Source organism: Taudactylus pleione, unplaced genomic scaffold (assembly GCF_031769625.1).
Source record: "Taudactylus pleione unplaced genomic scaffold, aTauple2 ptg000305l, whole genome shotgun sequence".
Taxonomy (NCBI): domain Eukaryota; kingdom Metazoa; phylum Chordata; class Amphibia; order Anura; family Myobatrachidae; genus Taudactylus; species Taudactylus pleione.
In genome coordinates, this window is record NW_028284706.1 from 1,281,858 (window position 1) to 1,298,013 (window position 16,156).

Consider the following 16,156-nt stretch of genomic DNA (forward strand, 5'->3'; position numbering starts at 1 on the left):
CACTCACTTACAAAGCCCTCGATAAAAGCCCTCACACACTCCTCTCCCATTTACATCTCTGACCTCATCTCCCTTCACTCTCCTGTCCACCCTCTTTGTTCAACAAATGCGCGCCGCCTCTCATGTCAACTGATCACTTCCTCCCACTCCCGCCTCCAAGATTTTGCCCGTGCTGCTCCCCACCTTTGGAACTCTCTCCCTCTCCCCATCAGACTCTCCACCTCTCTACAATCCTTCAAACGGGCTCTCAAGACCCACTGCTTCATCAATGCTTTCCAGCTCTCATAGTAACTTGCTACTACATGCTCCCTCATCCCTGTCTTCCTCATCTGTATCATGCCTGTCTGTCTGCCCCTCCCCTTGAGAATGTAAGCTCTTACAAGCAGGGCCCTCTACCCTCTTGTCCTTCTCCCTACTTTATTTTCATCTACTTCTTACTCACCACTAGGACACCATAACACTTGGTTGCTTATGTTCTGTTGCTTATTTGGGTGTTATGGCCACCAATGTATCAATGTATATTATCCATGTCCTTGTCCTACATTGTATTGTATTGTACTGTAAGTCACTTTTTTGGTTATGTACTATGTAAGGCGCTGCGGAACACTTGTGGCGCCATATAAATAAACAATAATAATACATGGCACGTGCAGTGGAAATTGGGGTGCACGCCGTGGATGTTAGGTGTGACGTGTGCATGCATTGACGGTGGTTAGGTCATCATGCAAACATGACAACTTAATTTTGATCAGGGTCTAATTTTATAATAATCAATATGGTGCCACAACATACGTAGAACATAGAAGAAATTGAATATGTTCAAAACTTTTACAGATAAGTGCACAACTTTTCATATATACATAATTACACAGAACAAATTAGATAACTATTTAGTGAAACAAAAGGGAGAGGGTCTTGCTGGAGAGAGCTCTTGCTAATTAGTCCATGCATATAGAACGCTGATACTCTTGACTTGTGTAGTAGAAAAGCTAGCTGACTGGTGCAGAAGAGCATAATCATCACAGCTGTTTTACAGTTAAAAAAATTAAGTTTGTCTCTATTTTTGGAGTAATTTTCTAAAGTCTAAACTACAATTTGTCTTCGAAAAAATGGTTCCTCCCGTACAATATTTGTGATAGCAACACATACATATTTCTACAATAACTGACATACACTTTGATCTCTAACGAGAGCTGTTAAGAATGTGTTCCAATCAGTGCTAGGGAGGAAGCAAAACACAGCCAATCAGAAGCGTGCCGGAACTGTTGTAAACCAATCAAAATCATAGACCGTGTATTCTCAGCCAATCAACCGTAAAGGTAGAACTACTGTAGCAAATCACAGTGTTCCGAAGGGAGGGTTCTGGTGGGGCGGTGTCCAAGAGGACTTGGTGTTGGTGGTGGTTCTCCGGCGTGCGGGACGGGACCCGAAACCCCGGAGCAAGGTGAGCATGAGGGCTGCCGGCGTTACCCTTCTAGAGGAAGCCCGTTTTGTTTATCGAGATTAGTTCAAAATCTTGTTACTTATTGCCATTGTAGCGACAGAAGTGATTCGCTATTATTAACACTAGCTTCTAGTAATAATTTTACAAATGTGTTATTAGTTCATCTGCTATATATTATACTTATACAGATTTGTATATTTAGATAAAGGTCAATGAAAAGTTATTTCTTGTTTGCCAACTCATCCATTTAATAACTGAGACATGTACCACTGTTACTAATGGTATCTCGGTAAGATCCAGATGACTCCAGCTCCAGAACCTGTATACAGTAAGTCAAGTGTTAGCAGTAATTAAAGGTAAGAGATGGAAACCTCACATAATAAGCATGAAAAAGAAGAAACTTGTGTACTTCTAAAGCTGCATTGAGCTGGAAAGTATTGTGGTTATGTTGTGACGTCAGATGTCCTTTCTCCAGCTTGGATCTAGCAACACCACATTTTTTATGTTCATTGCTTTAAAATGGCAACTCTGGATTGTGGCTTCTGATGAGTCCTCCCGTCTGCCCACCTCCCCTCCACAGCATCACACAGCCCTGATTATCGCCCAAGCTGTGAGACGAACTGCGGAGCCCCAGGTAAATATATGGTAACTGGTAATGCTGATTCACGGGTCTGTTTACTAAGTAGTGTTAGGAGACCGAGTGGAAAGTGATAAAGTCCCAGCCAGTCAGCTCCTAACTGCCATCTCACAGGCTGTGTTTAAAAAATGACAGTCGGAAGCTGATTGGCTGGCACCCAGGGCCAGTTCTATGCGTACGCATGGTACACAGCTGAGTAGGGTGCCACATAGTGGAGGGCGCCTCAGCTGCGACCATGTGGGCCACGGGCAGACTGTATCTCTGTGACACAGCTGCACTGCGCGTGTAGTGCTGACCGGATGGAGTTCGGTCAGCACTACACAGTGACACACACAGCCGCTGGCATCGGCAGCTGTGTGTTTGTTTTAACTGGCAGCCAATGAGAGTCTGTCAGACTCTCATTGACTGCTGTGCCCCTGACGGAGCCGGGCTGGAGTTCACTCATAGGTAATGGGAGAGACGTCATGGCGTCTCTCCCATATTGCAGAGTGGGCCAGCGGGAGCAGGAGCCGGTTCGGGGATTCAGGTAAGTGTTTTTTTTTTTTTCTATTTATATTGCATGTGTGTCTACTGGGGGAGGACTACTACTAGGGGCACTATATAAAGGGTAATACTGGGGATACTGCATGGGGGGGGGGGGGAACTACAACTGGGGCCACTATTTAAAGGGCACTGCATAAGGGGTATCACTATTTGGGGGACTACTACTGGGGGCACTATATAAGGGGCTCTGCATAGGGGGTACCACTACTGGGAGGACTACTACTGGGGGCACTATATAAGGGGCTTACTACTGGGGGCACTGCATAGGGGGGATCATTACTGGGTGCACTACTGGAGGCCTGCATAAGGGGGACCTCTCCTGGGGCACAAGGGGCACTGCATAGGGGGGACTACTACTGGGGGCAATGTATAAGGGACACTACTTGGGGCCTGCATAAGAGGGACCACTACTGGGGGCATTGCATACTGGGGTTAGTGTATAAGGGGCACTACTAGGGGGACTGCATTAAGGTGCATATGGAAAGGATTGTTCCCAGAGTGACGAGAAAGGGGTGTGTGTCATGGTTATGGCTTTTTCCATGAGACTACTGCCCCTTACTTTGTTTGGGCATGCGCAACAATATGCCTTGGGGGCACCAAAAAATATACTCGCTTACCAAAACATTTGGGCTTGGTCCGACCCTGCTGGCACCTTATCACTTTTCACTCTGTCTCCTAAACTGCTTAGTAAATAGACCCCTTAATCTGTAGATGAATAAAATCACAAATGTGGTTGATGGAAAAATAGTTTCCTCAACTTTTGTGATGTGAGATTCAGGATGCCTCCGATGTGCACATAAGGGGCAGGCTCAGTGTTTCAGAAGTGTTTGACCTGTTTCAGCCCCTCTCCCCTATAAACACCCTGTCAGTGCTGTGTGCTCCTGCCTCAGGTACAGGTGTGTCCCCACTTACTGGTTGTCTATACACCATATGGCCTCCTGATAGCAATCCGAGAGTAGCATCCAAAGACACTGTTTTGGATCACCGGCGGCAGCACGGGCCAATCTGAGTAAGCTTCAGCTTACTCAGACTAACAGCTTGCGAGGCCAGGAAATCGGCATGCATCTGCACTCCCGGAAAACGGAGATGACACGCCCCTGTTTTACAGAATGATGGCCGGGCACGTCCCTGCTCCATGAGCGAATGTGCAGAACAGGTCCTGCACACGTTCAGTTTTTCAATAATCGGAAAACTGCAAGAATACTTGCCTACACCGTCTGGACCTGAATCAAGCCCCATGTACTGATTGACCATTTCCAATGAACTTGAACTGACACTGATGGGCAACTACAGCAAATGCTTGTGTGTACTTAGAGTACATGTTATGTAGTGTACTCTATTTGACCTATATGTGCAGAAGTGTGATTTTGGGCATTTAGGTGGTGTTTGAAACACTAGGGTTTAAGCACAATGATCCTGCCAGTACATGGGGCACATTTATTAATCATGAATACAGACATGTAAAAGGTGTACAAAGAACATTTTAAAGAAAAACGTGCCTAAATGCATGTGTTTTATCTTTTTTCATATGATATTGTACATGCTGTCGCTAGGGAAAACTGTAAAATGCCATTGAGGTTACTAGATTACTAGTATTTAACAGTGGATACACAGTCTATTTGTAAAATATGTTAATATATGTTGTCTTTTCATAGCAATGTGTTTTCTAGTTTAGGGGCCAAATAGAATAGATCTCGATTTCACAAAAGTACAGATTTAATTTTTTTTTGGGTGATATAAAGCTGCAATTATTTAAAAGGCAAAACTATTTTTGTCTAATCAAAACTTATTACAGTTGGCACTAGGACTCTTTAAGACCAGTGGGCATATTTATGAAAGTGCAGGTTTTTAGAATTGGAGATGTTGCCCATATCAACTACTCTACTTATCATTTATCTAATACAGAGGTTCCCAATCACGGTCCTCAAGGCTCCCCAACAGTTCAGGTTTAATGGAGCGTACACACGGTCAGATTTGTCAGATGAACGATTGAACGATTTTACCAAAGTTTTGAACGATTTGAACGATTTTTGACTGCATTAAAATGAATGGAATCGTCCAAGTCTGACTGCAAACCCATCAGATGTCAGATATCGTTATCTGACAAACGGGAACGCGCATCGTTGATCGTCCATCGTTCAGGCATGTCAGATATGAACGATTTTCCTTCAGATATGAACGACTGAACGATTTTTAAATCGTTATCGTTCATATCTGAAGGAAAAATCTGATCGTGTGTATGCACCATTAGAGATATCCATGGTTGAGCACAGGTGATTTAATTAGTACCTTAGTCAATTTGATTTAACCACCTGTACTCAACCATGGATATATCTAAAACCTGACCTGTTGGGGAGCCTTGAGGACCGCGTCTCGGAACCTCTGATCTAGTACCTTCTAGAAGATAATGGCTAGAATCTAATCGGTTGCTATGGGCAACATCGCCAGTTCTAAAAACCCTCACTTTCGCAAATGTACCCCCAGCAGTTGATTCTGCTGGGAAAACCGCAGGTGAAGCTGTGCTGGATAGCGATCTTTGCTGTCTTTACTGTGCCTTATTGCACAGTCAGCAAGTACATATGAGAAGTGACCACAAGCAAAATATATCTGTATTGTTTCCTTTACACCATTAAAGTGTGATTGCCATAGTACAACTTGCTACTGTTGGCCCTCTGAGCACAGCAGATCTTCAGGACATGCAAGGGCTTTATAAACTGGCATAGAGGCTTTATTTGCACCTATAACTCCTAAAAACAGTAAAGAATAACAATGATAATTAAAAACAAAAAAAGAAAAGCACCACAAAAGGGGTGTTAGCCTTTAAAATGGGAATCTTCCAATATCATAGGAATGACCTATTATCTAAGCTTGTCCAACTTGGTTTACTATTAATAGAGTGCAAATGTAATAACTAGGAAATAAAAAATTCCTTGCTGAATGCCAGGGCCACCATCGGGGGGACTGGAGTCCCAATCCTGGACACTCGGGCCCGCTACTACTGCTTTCTCGCTACTACCCCATTGGCCCACGGTGGCAGACAGTGACATGCCCAGCCGGGAGCCGCTCCTACCAGCGTGCTGCGGCTGCCTGTGCCCAGGGCCCACTACTATTCCCCCTTGCCGCCCCCCCACCCGCTGTACAATAGAGAGAGTAAAGTAACTTGTGAGTCACTTCTCACCCAACCGCCCTCCTACCGCTCCTCCTCCCTATCATGATGTTACGCCGCACTGCTGAATGAGAGAGGAGCCGCGGCGGGCAGGTGGTGTGAGGAGTCTGAAGAGCCAGACCGACAGAAGAAGGGAGTGAGCGAGGAAAGAAAAGTGTGTCACTCACTGATGTGTGTTTGTGTCTCTCTCCCAGAGTCCCAGGCCATTGATTCAGTGGACAGAGCTGTCCCTGCTTCATAGAATTCTCCCCATGCTGCCTGGTAGGCTCCAGCTATTTCTAATATGCCTCAAGGAAGGGGGAGGGGCTGAGGGGCCCTGCCTATTTTGTCAGTCCCGCGCCCCACAATTTCTGATGGCAGCCCTGCTGAATGCAGATAATCAGGCGATACCTCAGTACCACAGAAACATTGCCTTCCCCGAGTCAGCAGGTTAAAGAAAAGGCTGGTCTATTGTTGCTAAATCTGTCTGTACACGTTGCAGTCGCCCTGATATTGCTGTTTGTATGGCTAAAAACAACGGTCTTAATGCAAGGCCATATTGGTTGTAAATCCTGTTGCCTGGAGCTTGCACTGAGCTGCAGGATCATTCCATGTATATCCAGGCTAACCAGGTTCTACCCACTACAAGATGCAAACTGTGCAGCTATCTCCTATTTTTCACAGTAACCAGAGCCTCCATTTGATACTGCCTGTAACCTTCTTGCACTATATTAATGTAAACTTACATGTAGCGTGCAAGTCACTCCAAAAACCCAATGCAAATATTTTATATAAATTACCTTTACTGTTGCAACAAAACCGAATATTTCCCTTTTTCCAGGTGACCGTTTCAATCCCAACCCGTTCGTGCTTCATCAATCTTATTTTGTTCATCACCCCAAGCTCAAACATCCACACACATCCCCACACACAAACATCTTTCACGAAATGTACCTAACTTTTCAGGGGCTTGGTTATCCTGATACGGCCATAAAACATACCATGCCTTCACGGTCATATTGATGAGGAAGCACTTTACTGAGCTGTGCACACAGTGATATCTGTGCCCGATTCTTCATGAATATTGTTGATCCTTTCTAAATTTATTTTTTTTTTCATGCCAAGTTCAATTGTGCATTGTATACAAACTCAGACGCACACAGATATAAAAGTGTCACATATAAAATGAATCAATTCAGTCTTGTGAAGCGATTTGTCACATCCGATTTTAACTGACTTATTTGTGAGCGAAAAAGACGCTCGGCCAAGCAGAGTCGCACGGGACCTGGTGGCTCTCTTGCAGTACATGTATTATTGAGGCTAAGTGTATGCGGACATATCTGTAAATGTATGTTAGTGTACAGATGTAGCCACGCTCATTGTTTCCGGGATGGGTGTGCATGGGTACACGCATCGTGGCATAGCGCAGCACTCGCCAGCCTGCGACTCGTCCCAGCACCAGATACCTGTAAAAGTGTTCAAGAAACGCCAAGCGACAGTGGAGAAGATCACGCTCTAAGGCAGATTTTCTCCATTTCAAATTTATGCTCTCATCCTACAGTGCTGCCGTTTCCCTCTCTAAACAGTCATATTTCAAGAACCTCATCTCTTCCCAGTCCTCAAATCCCCAGTGTCTCTTCACCACCTGCAACTCCCTCCTTTGCCCATCCCCTCTTCGCTCTCTGCCCTTGACTTTGCTACCTACTTTACATCTTAAATTGATTCCATACGTCAGGACATCATATCCCACCAGTCCCCCAGCTCGCCTCAACCTCCTTTCCCGGATCACCCCTCTATACATTTTACTGAGACTGACATCCTTCTCCCCTGTATTTGGAGAGGAAGTCATGGCCCTCATCCGCTCCTCTCCTGCCTCCCCCCTTGACCCTATCCCTTCACGTCTCCTCCACTAGCTCTCCTTGTGCCTGTTCCCATCTTGCCCACCTCCTCAATCTCTCCTTCTCATCTGGCACTGTTCCTTCTGCATTCAAACATGCCCTTGTTGCCCCCATTTTTAAAAAAAAAATACCCTTGATCCTAACACTCTCCAACTACCGTCCCTTTTCTCTCCTCCCTTTTTCCTCCAAGCTCCTTGAGTGTGTTGTTTACATCTGCCTTACCACCTTTCTTTCCTCCAACTCCCTCCTTGACCCTTTTCAGTCTGGCTTCCGTTCTCTCCACTCCACTGAAACTGCCCTCACAAAAGTCATCAACGATCTCCTTGATGCTAAATCCAAGAGCCACTACTCACTGCTTTGAACACTGTTGACCACCCTCTCCTGCTGCAAATCCTTCACTCCTTATTCTACGTGACACTGCTATCTTCCTACCTCTCTGACCGATCCTACTGTTTCCTCTCATGACTCCTCTCACCCACTCCCCCTCCCCTCCCCACAGCCTCTTACAGTATGTGTTCCCCAAGGTTCTGTTCTTGGACCTCTGCTATTCTCTCTATATGTCCTCTCTAGGTGAACTCATCAGCTCTTTTGACCTCCATTATCCACTCTATGCTGATGATACTCAGATCTACTTTTCCTCCCCTGACCTTTCCCCCTCTTTCCTCACTTTTATCTCCAACTGTCTCTGCTATCTCTTCCTGGATGTCCCAGCGATTTCTTAAACTTAATATGTCTAAGACTGAGCTGGTAATTTTTCCGCCCTCCAACATAACCACACTTCCCACCATTTCTTTATCAATTGATGGCACAACTATCTCCTCTAGCCCCAAAGTGCGCTGTCTTGGAGTTATCCTGGACTTTTCCTTCTCCTTCAAACCACATATCCAGAATCTATCGCAGTCCTGTCGTTTCCATCTTAAAAATATTTCCAAGATGAGACCCTTTCTCACCCAGGATGCAACTAAAACCCTCATACACTCACTGGTCATCTCCAGATTGGACTACTGTAACCGCTCGACTCATCTTTCTCCAAACGCTCTACATCTGCATCCCCTCTCTTACAAGCCCTCCACTGGCTCCCCTTCAGAACCCAATTCAAGGTTCTCGCACTCGCTTACAAAGCCCTCACACACTCCTCTCCAATTTACATCTCTGACCTCCTTTCCCGTCACTCTCCTGTCCGCCCTCTTCGTTCAAAAAATGCATGCCGCCTCTCATGCCAACTGATTACTTCCTCCCACTCCCTCCTCCAAGACTTTGCCCGCGCTGCTTCCCACCTTTTGGAACTCTCTCCCTCTTCCCTTCAAATGGGCTCTCAAGACCCACTACTTCATCAAAGCCTTCCAGCTCTCATCTTTCCTATGTTGCTACATGCTCCTTCCTCCCTGTCTACCACACCTGTTTGTCTGCCCCTCCCCTTTAGAATGTAAACTCTTACGAGCAGGGCCCTCTACCCTCTTGTGCTTCTCCTTACTTTACTTTCATCTACTTCTTACTACCCACTAGGGCGCCTAGCACTTGGTTGCTTATCTGGGTGTTATGGTCGCTAATGTAGCAATGTATATTATCCTCGTCCTGTATTGTAAGTCACTGGTCACCTATTTGTTTATATACTTTGTAAGGCGCTGCGAAACATTTGTGGCGCCATATAAATAAATGATGATGATAATAATAAGCTGGCGTTTCTGCATTGAAGTCTACGGCATGTGTGTACGTACGCCATAGACGCGGGCACACTAGTCGCGGATAAACGTGGCTACATCTGTATATTATTCATGTTCTACAGTAAACAGTGACCTATATGTAACGCAAAAGTAACATTTAATTGTACAAGTGACCTTACAGAAAATGTTTAATGTTTCTAATTCCGCACCGGATAATCATTCTCTGGTCCACAGACAGAACTCACACACCCAAATCTATCCTTCTCTTCAGATATTTTCTCTTGCCATGTTAGAATCCTGCCGGAAACAATACATGGTTTCTCAAACTGCAACCTGGCTTTGAATGCTGTGATTTTGCAGGCACAGAAACAGACAAATAACAGGTGCACAACTCCAAATTACTAATTATATATAAATACATTATGCAATAAATAAAGGTTTTTAGCATAATCATGGCCAAGGTTATGGGTCTACCCACCATATCCAGGTAACCTCTGTAGGGTTGGTTCCTAACATACTAGGGTTCAAATCCAGAGCACAGGACACCCCCAAACCAGCTGAGCCGAGCCACCCCAGGGCATCGCTCTAATGAGAAAGGTGAAGTGTAAAAGATGGGTAAGAGCAGCTGCGGCTGCATATATAGGATAGAGAAGTGAAAATACAAATATAATAAAAACAAACAGTAAAAGTGTTAAAATGTGCAAAAAAGGAAAAATGTGTTTATAATGCGATGCCCTGAATCAGACCAACCAAAGCAATCCAGGGAACCCACGCCCCAAAAATCAACCCAAAGTTGCACTACAGTATATAATTTGTAGGACTTACCTAAATTGTGCCTATTACTAGTGTGCATTCAGAATACCAGACTCCATGCTTTAAACCAATAAGGGAGGGGTGCTAGTCCAGGCTGAAGGTGTCTCAGCCTTCAGGTGTGCAAAAAGCATAGGAAAGGGTCCTAGACTGCACACCCTGAATATGTATAATGGGCGGTGCTACCTGTTGAGACTATTATTGCAGGCACAGAAACACACATCACAGGTGCACAACTCCAAACTACTCATTTATATATAAATACATTATGCAATAAAATTTTGCAATAAATAAAGGTTTTTAGCATAATCATGGCCAAGGTTATGTGCCTACCCACCATATCCAGGTAACCTCTGTAGGGTTGGTCCCTAACATACTAGGGTTTAAATCCAGAGTGCAGGACACCCCCAAACCAGCTGGGGGGAAGGGAGGTTAGAGTCAGGGTAGGGAGAAGGTTAGGATACCTATTGACAGGTGTCGGTATCCTAACCCTGTCGGGGTGCTAGCGTCGGGATTTTGACCGCCAGGATCCAGAGCACCGACATCCCGTACCCATCCCTTGTATACATATTCAATTTATGCTCTTACTGGCTTTTTGGTTGCTATTCCCTAAATATGTTCTGGATGATGAATAGACTTTCGAAACGTTTCTTGGACAAAACTAAAGATCAGCAAGGAAGGTGGGGGTTGCTGTTGCATATAAGGAATGTTTCTGATATTTATCTACGATTCTAATTTATCGTAGAAGACACTGATATTGAGAGCTGAATAATACTTGCTAAACGAAGATTGGTGCTGCTTGGCATCCATATTTTGGATAGTGTAGACCGGGGGTAAGCAACCTGTGGCATTCTACTGTGAAACTGCACATCCCAGCGTTCCCTGGTAACAATTTTAGTATAACTGGTGCAGGGCATGCTGGGTTGTGTAGTTTCACGGTAGCTGGGGTGCCACAGGTTGCCTACCCCTGGTATACACTCTTGCGAGAATTGAACACTTACTATGTTAACTTTTTGAATAATTATTTAGGTTCATACAAAGTTTATTGAGCTAGGAAGTTTTACGCACAGCCTCTTTCAAACGCTCTGATAGATGGGGATGTAGTCAGGAGTCCTTGTTACCATATGAATTCACTTTATATAAGACCTTGTTGAGCCTCTAGAGGTATAATAAAAGGGATGGCTAGTGCTGTTTGCTACCATGCTATCGTCTTCCAGAATCTCTGTAAATCTTGGTACACACCTAAACAGTCGTCTCGCAGATTTAAGCTGGGTACACACTGAAAAGATATATCTGCAGATGATGGTCGTTCATACACACTGAGCGACCGTCATCTGTCGCTGAGCGGGGGTGGTGTCCCGCCCTGCTGCAAGTGTACGGGCGGTCGGTGGTCCACCTGTACACACTGCCTGATGGACAGATACAGTATATCTGCCATCAGTTGAGCAGCAGAGCGACGTCGTTCAGACATATCGCTGGTACACATGGCCGACGCGCACCCGATATTGATCGGCCAATATATCTCAGTGTGTACCCAGCTTAAGAGATTCACAACCTCTTGGTGAGCTATTGTTAAGAGTGTGTACACACCCAAGATGGTTTACCTCAAGAAAACCAATCTCATCTGCTGACTTGGCTTTATAATCATTATAATATTTCTGAGACATGGTACAATGTCTGGAAAAAAAACATTGTCCATTATGCTGCTCCTCTAGTTGCAATATTTTTAGCAGATGGTTTTGAAAGATGTGGATCGTGGATTTCAAAGTAGATTGTAATGGTGTGTGTGCATGAAACTGCATGTTCACCTAAGTGTAATTGTAAGAATAAATACATCATTGGTATGTAAAAATGTGTACCTTGCTTAATGTAAACAAAATGGCAGTGTGATTGGAGAACTTGATTGTGCGAATTCCTGCAGCTGCTGTATGTGGCGACGCTCTGTTACGTACAGGCTGTTCACATATTCTTATTTTATTGCACTTGATGCATTCCATCTTTGATCTATCACCTAGGACTTTGTTTGGACTAGGTAGAGAATGTAGGCAGGTAGAGGTTTCTGATCAGTCTGGGTGGCATTGGAGTGCTGTCCTGAGCTCCTAGAGCTCAGGTTGCAGGAAGTTTGTCTTTTAGGAGCGCCGCCTCCTGTAGCCAGGTGGGAGCAGGCCGGAGGGAAGGTTTCTACAGTAACTGGACGGCCAGGTAGGCTGAGCCCGGCGGCTGCTTGAAGATCAGCCTCCAGCAGCTGCCCGCAGGCTTCTCTGACACAGTGGCATCAGATGCAACCTTCTCAGGAAAAGCCCAGGTTAGTGTGGTCGTATCTCATACGATCACATCAGACACGTGGTTAAGAGAGTTTGTATCACTGTTTTAGAGTAATCAGAGAAAGGTCCTGAAAGTTGTGGCCTGATGTAGATGAGGAACAAATAATGCCTCCAATCAACTGCAAGTAAAAATTTGTTTGAGACACATGCTCAGTTAGACACATCTGTAACTCAGTGCCAGTAGGATGTCTGGTGCACATAAAATACTACACCCATATATGAACACTGTTGCATAGTGAATGTACTGTAACTGCAGAAATAAAATCTCACTTCAGTCATATTGTTTAATAAGTGTATTCACTTCTTTAGATTAGATGAGCGGGCTTCAGTCTGGGTAGTATGTGAGGATAAAGTAGGGAAACTTAGTTTTGTTTGTGGCCCATAAATTAAAGGGCAGAGTGGATGACCACACCAACCACTTTTAAACATTTCTGTAACTGCATCCTTAGAGGCAACATGCCTACCTAGGCAGTACTTGCCAGACTTTAATTATATTAACTACCATCCACAGCTGCAGGGTGAGGCTGCACAATTAACAGATTCTCAAGGGAGATGTAAAATATGTCCACATCGTGAGTGTCCACTCACTATCACTATGCCGATGCGCATCCCCGCAGGTCGTACATTGCATCTTCAGATCATGCCTACAGCAGGCAAGATCTGCCAATCTCGTACACGATCCGGCAGCATATCGTACAGTGCTTGGTGTGCAAAATACGAGGGACAAACGACGTAGGGGTCCCCCATATTTAAGCACAACCAGCACCGGGCTAGTCAGAACCAGCCCTGGTTGACAAAAATACAGGGGACAAATGACGTAGGGGATCCCCCGTATTTTTCGCAACCAGCACAGGGCTCTGATCTGGTTCTGGAAATACAAGGATTAAGGTCCCCCTGTATTTACCAGCACCAAACTTTAGCGGGGGGGCTAGTGCCACAGCCCTATCACCGGGTCCCTCGGCCGAATCATTAACCCTGACTGCTAGTCAGACCAGGCTGGGGATCCCTGGGAATCTGGGGACCCCCCAATAAAGGGGTACCCCTGTCCAGGGCACCCCAGGCCTAGGCTGATAGCCAGGGGATATGCCCCCCTCCCCCACTCCCCTGGGTGGTGGGTGCTGGGTTGATTATGTAGTGTAGTGCATTTGAAAGTGTTGCTGTGGAATTGCAGGTCCCAGCAAGCCTCCCCCGCATGCTAGTACTTGGAGAACCACAAGTACCAGCATGCGGGGCATTACGGCCCGCTGGTATTTGTAGTTCCACAGCAAAACCAATATTAAAATAAACACAGGACACGCACACCGTACAAAGTAAAAGTTTATTAAACATACATGTACACAAACTAAGTATCTCATACTCACCTATGTATCCCTGTAGTCCATCAGTCCCCTTGTCCAGTAGAATCCATAGGGTGCTTCTCGAATGAGAGCTTAGCGGTGTAATTTCACTATGGAAACTCATTGGCTGAAAGAGACGAGCGGTTCTCGCCATTGAAGTTAATGATGGGAACCGTTCATTGACTGAGGCGGAAGGCTCAGATAATGTACATTTATTTATTTTTTTGTAAATAAAAACCTCTACAGTAACCAGGAACAATCTTTCTTCTTGTACATAAAACATCGCTGAGGCAATGAATGAAGCACTATAAGATTCGGGGTTGAGTCCATAATCTGCCAATTAAAAGCACCGCGTTAGTGCTGGCAGCTATCATGGGCAGGATCAGCGTAGACTGGGACAGACTGCAGAGAGCAGGCCAGGATGGAGAGGAGTCGTCAGTGCTGGCCGGGACGGACAGAGGCACAGCAGTCATCGCAGGCGACACTCTGCACATGCACTCCTGTGCATGATATGAACACCGGAATACTATAGGCACGAATCTCCCCCGGAGCTGATGAGGATCTGTTTCCTCCCTCACTGCAAAATCTAGTAGCCAGGCAGCAAAATCTGGTAGCCATGGCGACCTGGCCCCCGGTATTTGTCGAGCTCTGATCATGGGTATTTGTATGCACCAGCATTCAGGCACCCACAATGGATAATAACGCTTGGTGTTCTTACATCTCTGCCTCTGTTCTCATGTAGTGCCCCTTACCGTCCTTTGTCTATATTAAATTGTTCATATACCACCTCTCATAGAGGTGCTTTGGCTGCACATTGTGTTCAGGTGGCCTTTGGAACTTATTAGAGGTCTCTCCAAGATGTTGTTAAAAAGTATTTGCTAGTGTATCTTTCTGTTGCATGCAATAGGGAATCACACAGACCCTGAGATTTTTACTTTACCCAGTTAAGTCAGTACAACAGGCTTTGGAAATGCCTAAGGGTGAGGTTTCTTTTTTTTCTTTTTTCTTTTTTTTTTTTTTTTGTAAGACTTCAGAAAATGAATGTATGTTTTCCAAAAATACCAGTCTGTACTTTCTGCAAGTTTTAGCTCATCTACAGTCCCCAACATTCAGTGTCAGGGGAGTTTTAATCTCAAACTAGCTCTTACAGAACTGACTGTGTACTATATAAGGTATGTGGGGGCCTTGGTGTGAATGGAATATAACTGGTTTTCAAGGGCCTGGTTGTCTCGAAGAGGATTTAGTCAAACAGTTGGAATGCTGTATTCTCTGGGAATGAGCCCTAATTGATATTACCTCTCTGGGTTAGCTCAGGGGTTCTGCTTTCTTGCACTTGTCTAGCATAAGATCCATGCCGCACAACCCAGACTGTAGTGCATTACAATAGCTCCATCTGCAGTGTCAGCATTCTGGTAAATTTGCATGGGTTTGTCTCACAACATTGTAAGGAAGTTGCCTCCTAAAGAGGAAGTGAGAGCTGATATCAGTGATTTTTGTTGTTCAGGGAGATGTTGCTAAGAGCACATTTTATATAGGAAGTGTAAAGCTAAAAATATATAGCTTAAAGTAAGTGGGCACCATACATATAAGATGTATTTGAAAAACCTCCCATGTCCCTACCACGTTAAATTGTTACAAATTCATAATTTTATCCAAAATCAAAATAACATGTAGACTAATAATAATCTCATACTTTCACAAAAAAATTTAAATACAGTGCATCCGAAAGTATTCACAGCGCTTCACTTTTTTCCACATTTTGTTATGTTACAGCCTTATTCCAAAATGGAATAAATTCATTTTTGTCCTCAAAATTCTAGACACAATACCCCATAATGACCACGTGTGAAGTTTTTTTTTGAGATTTTTGCAAATTTCATAAAAAAAAAAAAAACTAAAATCACAATTGAAGACTATTATGATGTGTGTAAAAGCATTGTTGCAAAACTATTTTTTTTCTTTGTATAACTTGGTCACATAGGATGTGTGACAAATTTTTGGAAAATATGGCTGTTTTAGGAATAGTCAATGTGGGTATTTAGAAAAGTGTCGGCTATTTATCTGAAAGTTGGTTTTGTGGCAATCCTACAGCTCCAAGCAGAAGTAGTGTGCAATTTATAGCGTGCTTCTTTTAATTCAACTATTCAAACATGGTAAAACCAATACTAATTTTTTGTAAAAAAATTTTGGACTGGCTTTTAAAGCATGTATATTGCACACCTCTTTCCACTAGACTAGATACTGTTGTTATTGGCCAGGTATTGCTCTTATAATTGTAAATGCCAAGAATTGTTCAGTACTCTAAATACTGTTACAGCACAGCTTTCATAATACCTGTACTCACATTTGCCGTC

The 16,156-nt window shown here is 44.3% G+C and overlaps 1 protein-coding gene across 1 annotated transcript in view; it reads left to right on the plus strand.

The window, feature by feature from the left end:
• Nucleotides 1–1,339: 1,339 nt before the first annotated feature.
• The window catches only part of WASF2 (WASP family member 2), a 55,373-nt gene continuing 40,556 nt past the window's right edge, over nt 1,340–16,156 (plus strand). Inside the window, exon 1 of the mRNA XM_088442179.1 lies at nt 1,340–1,444. The gene's annotated coding sequence lies outside the window, so the exon portion shown is untranslated. The remainder of the gene's footprint in view (nt 1,445–16,156) is intronic.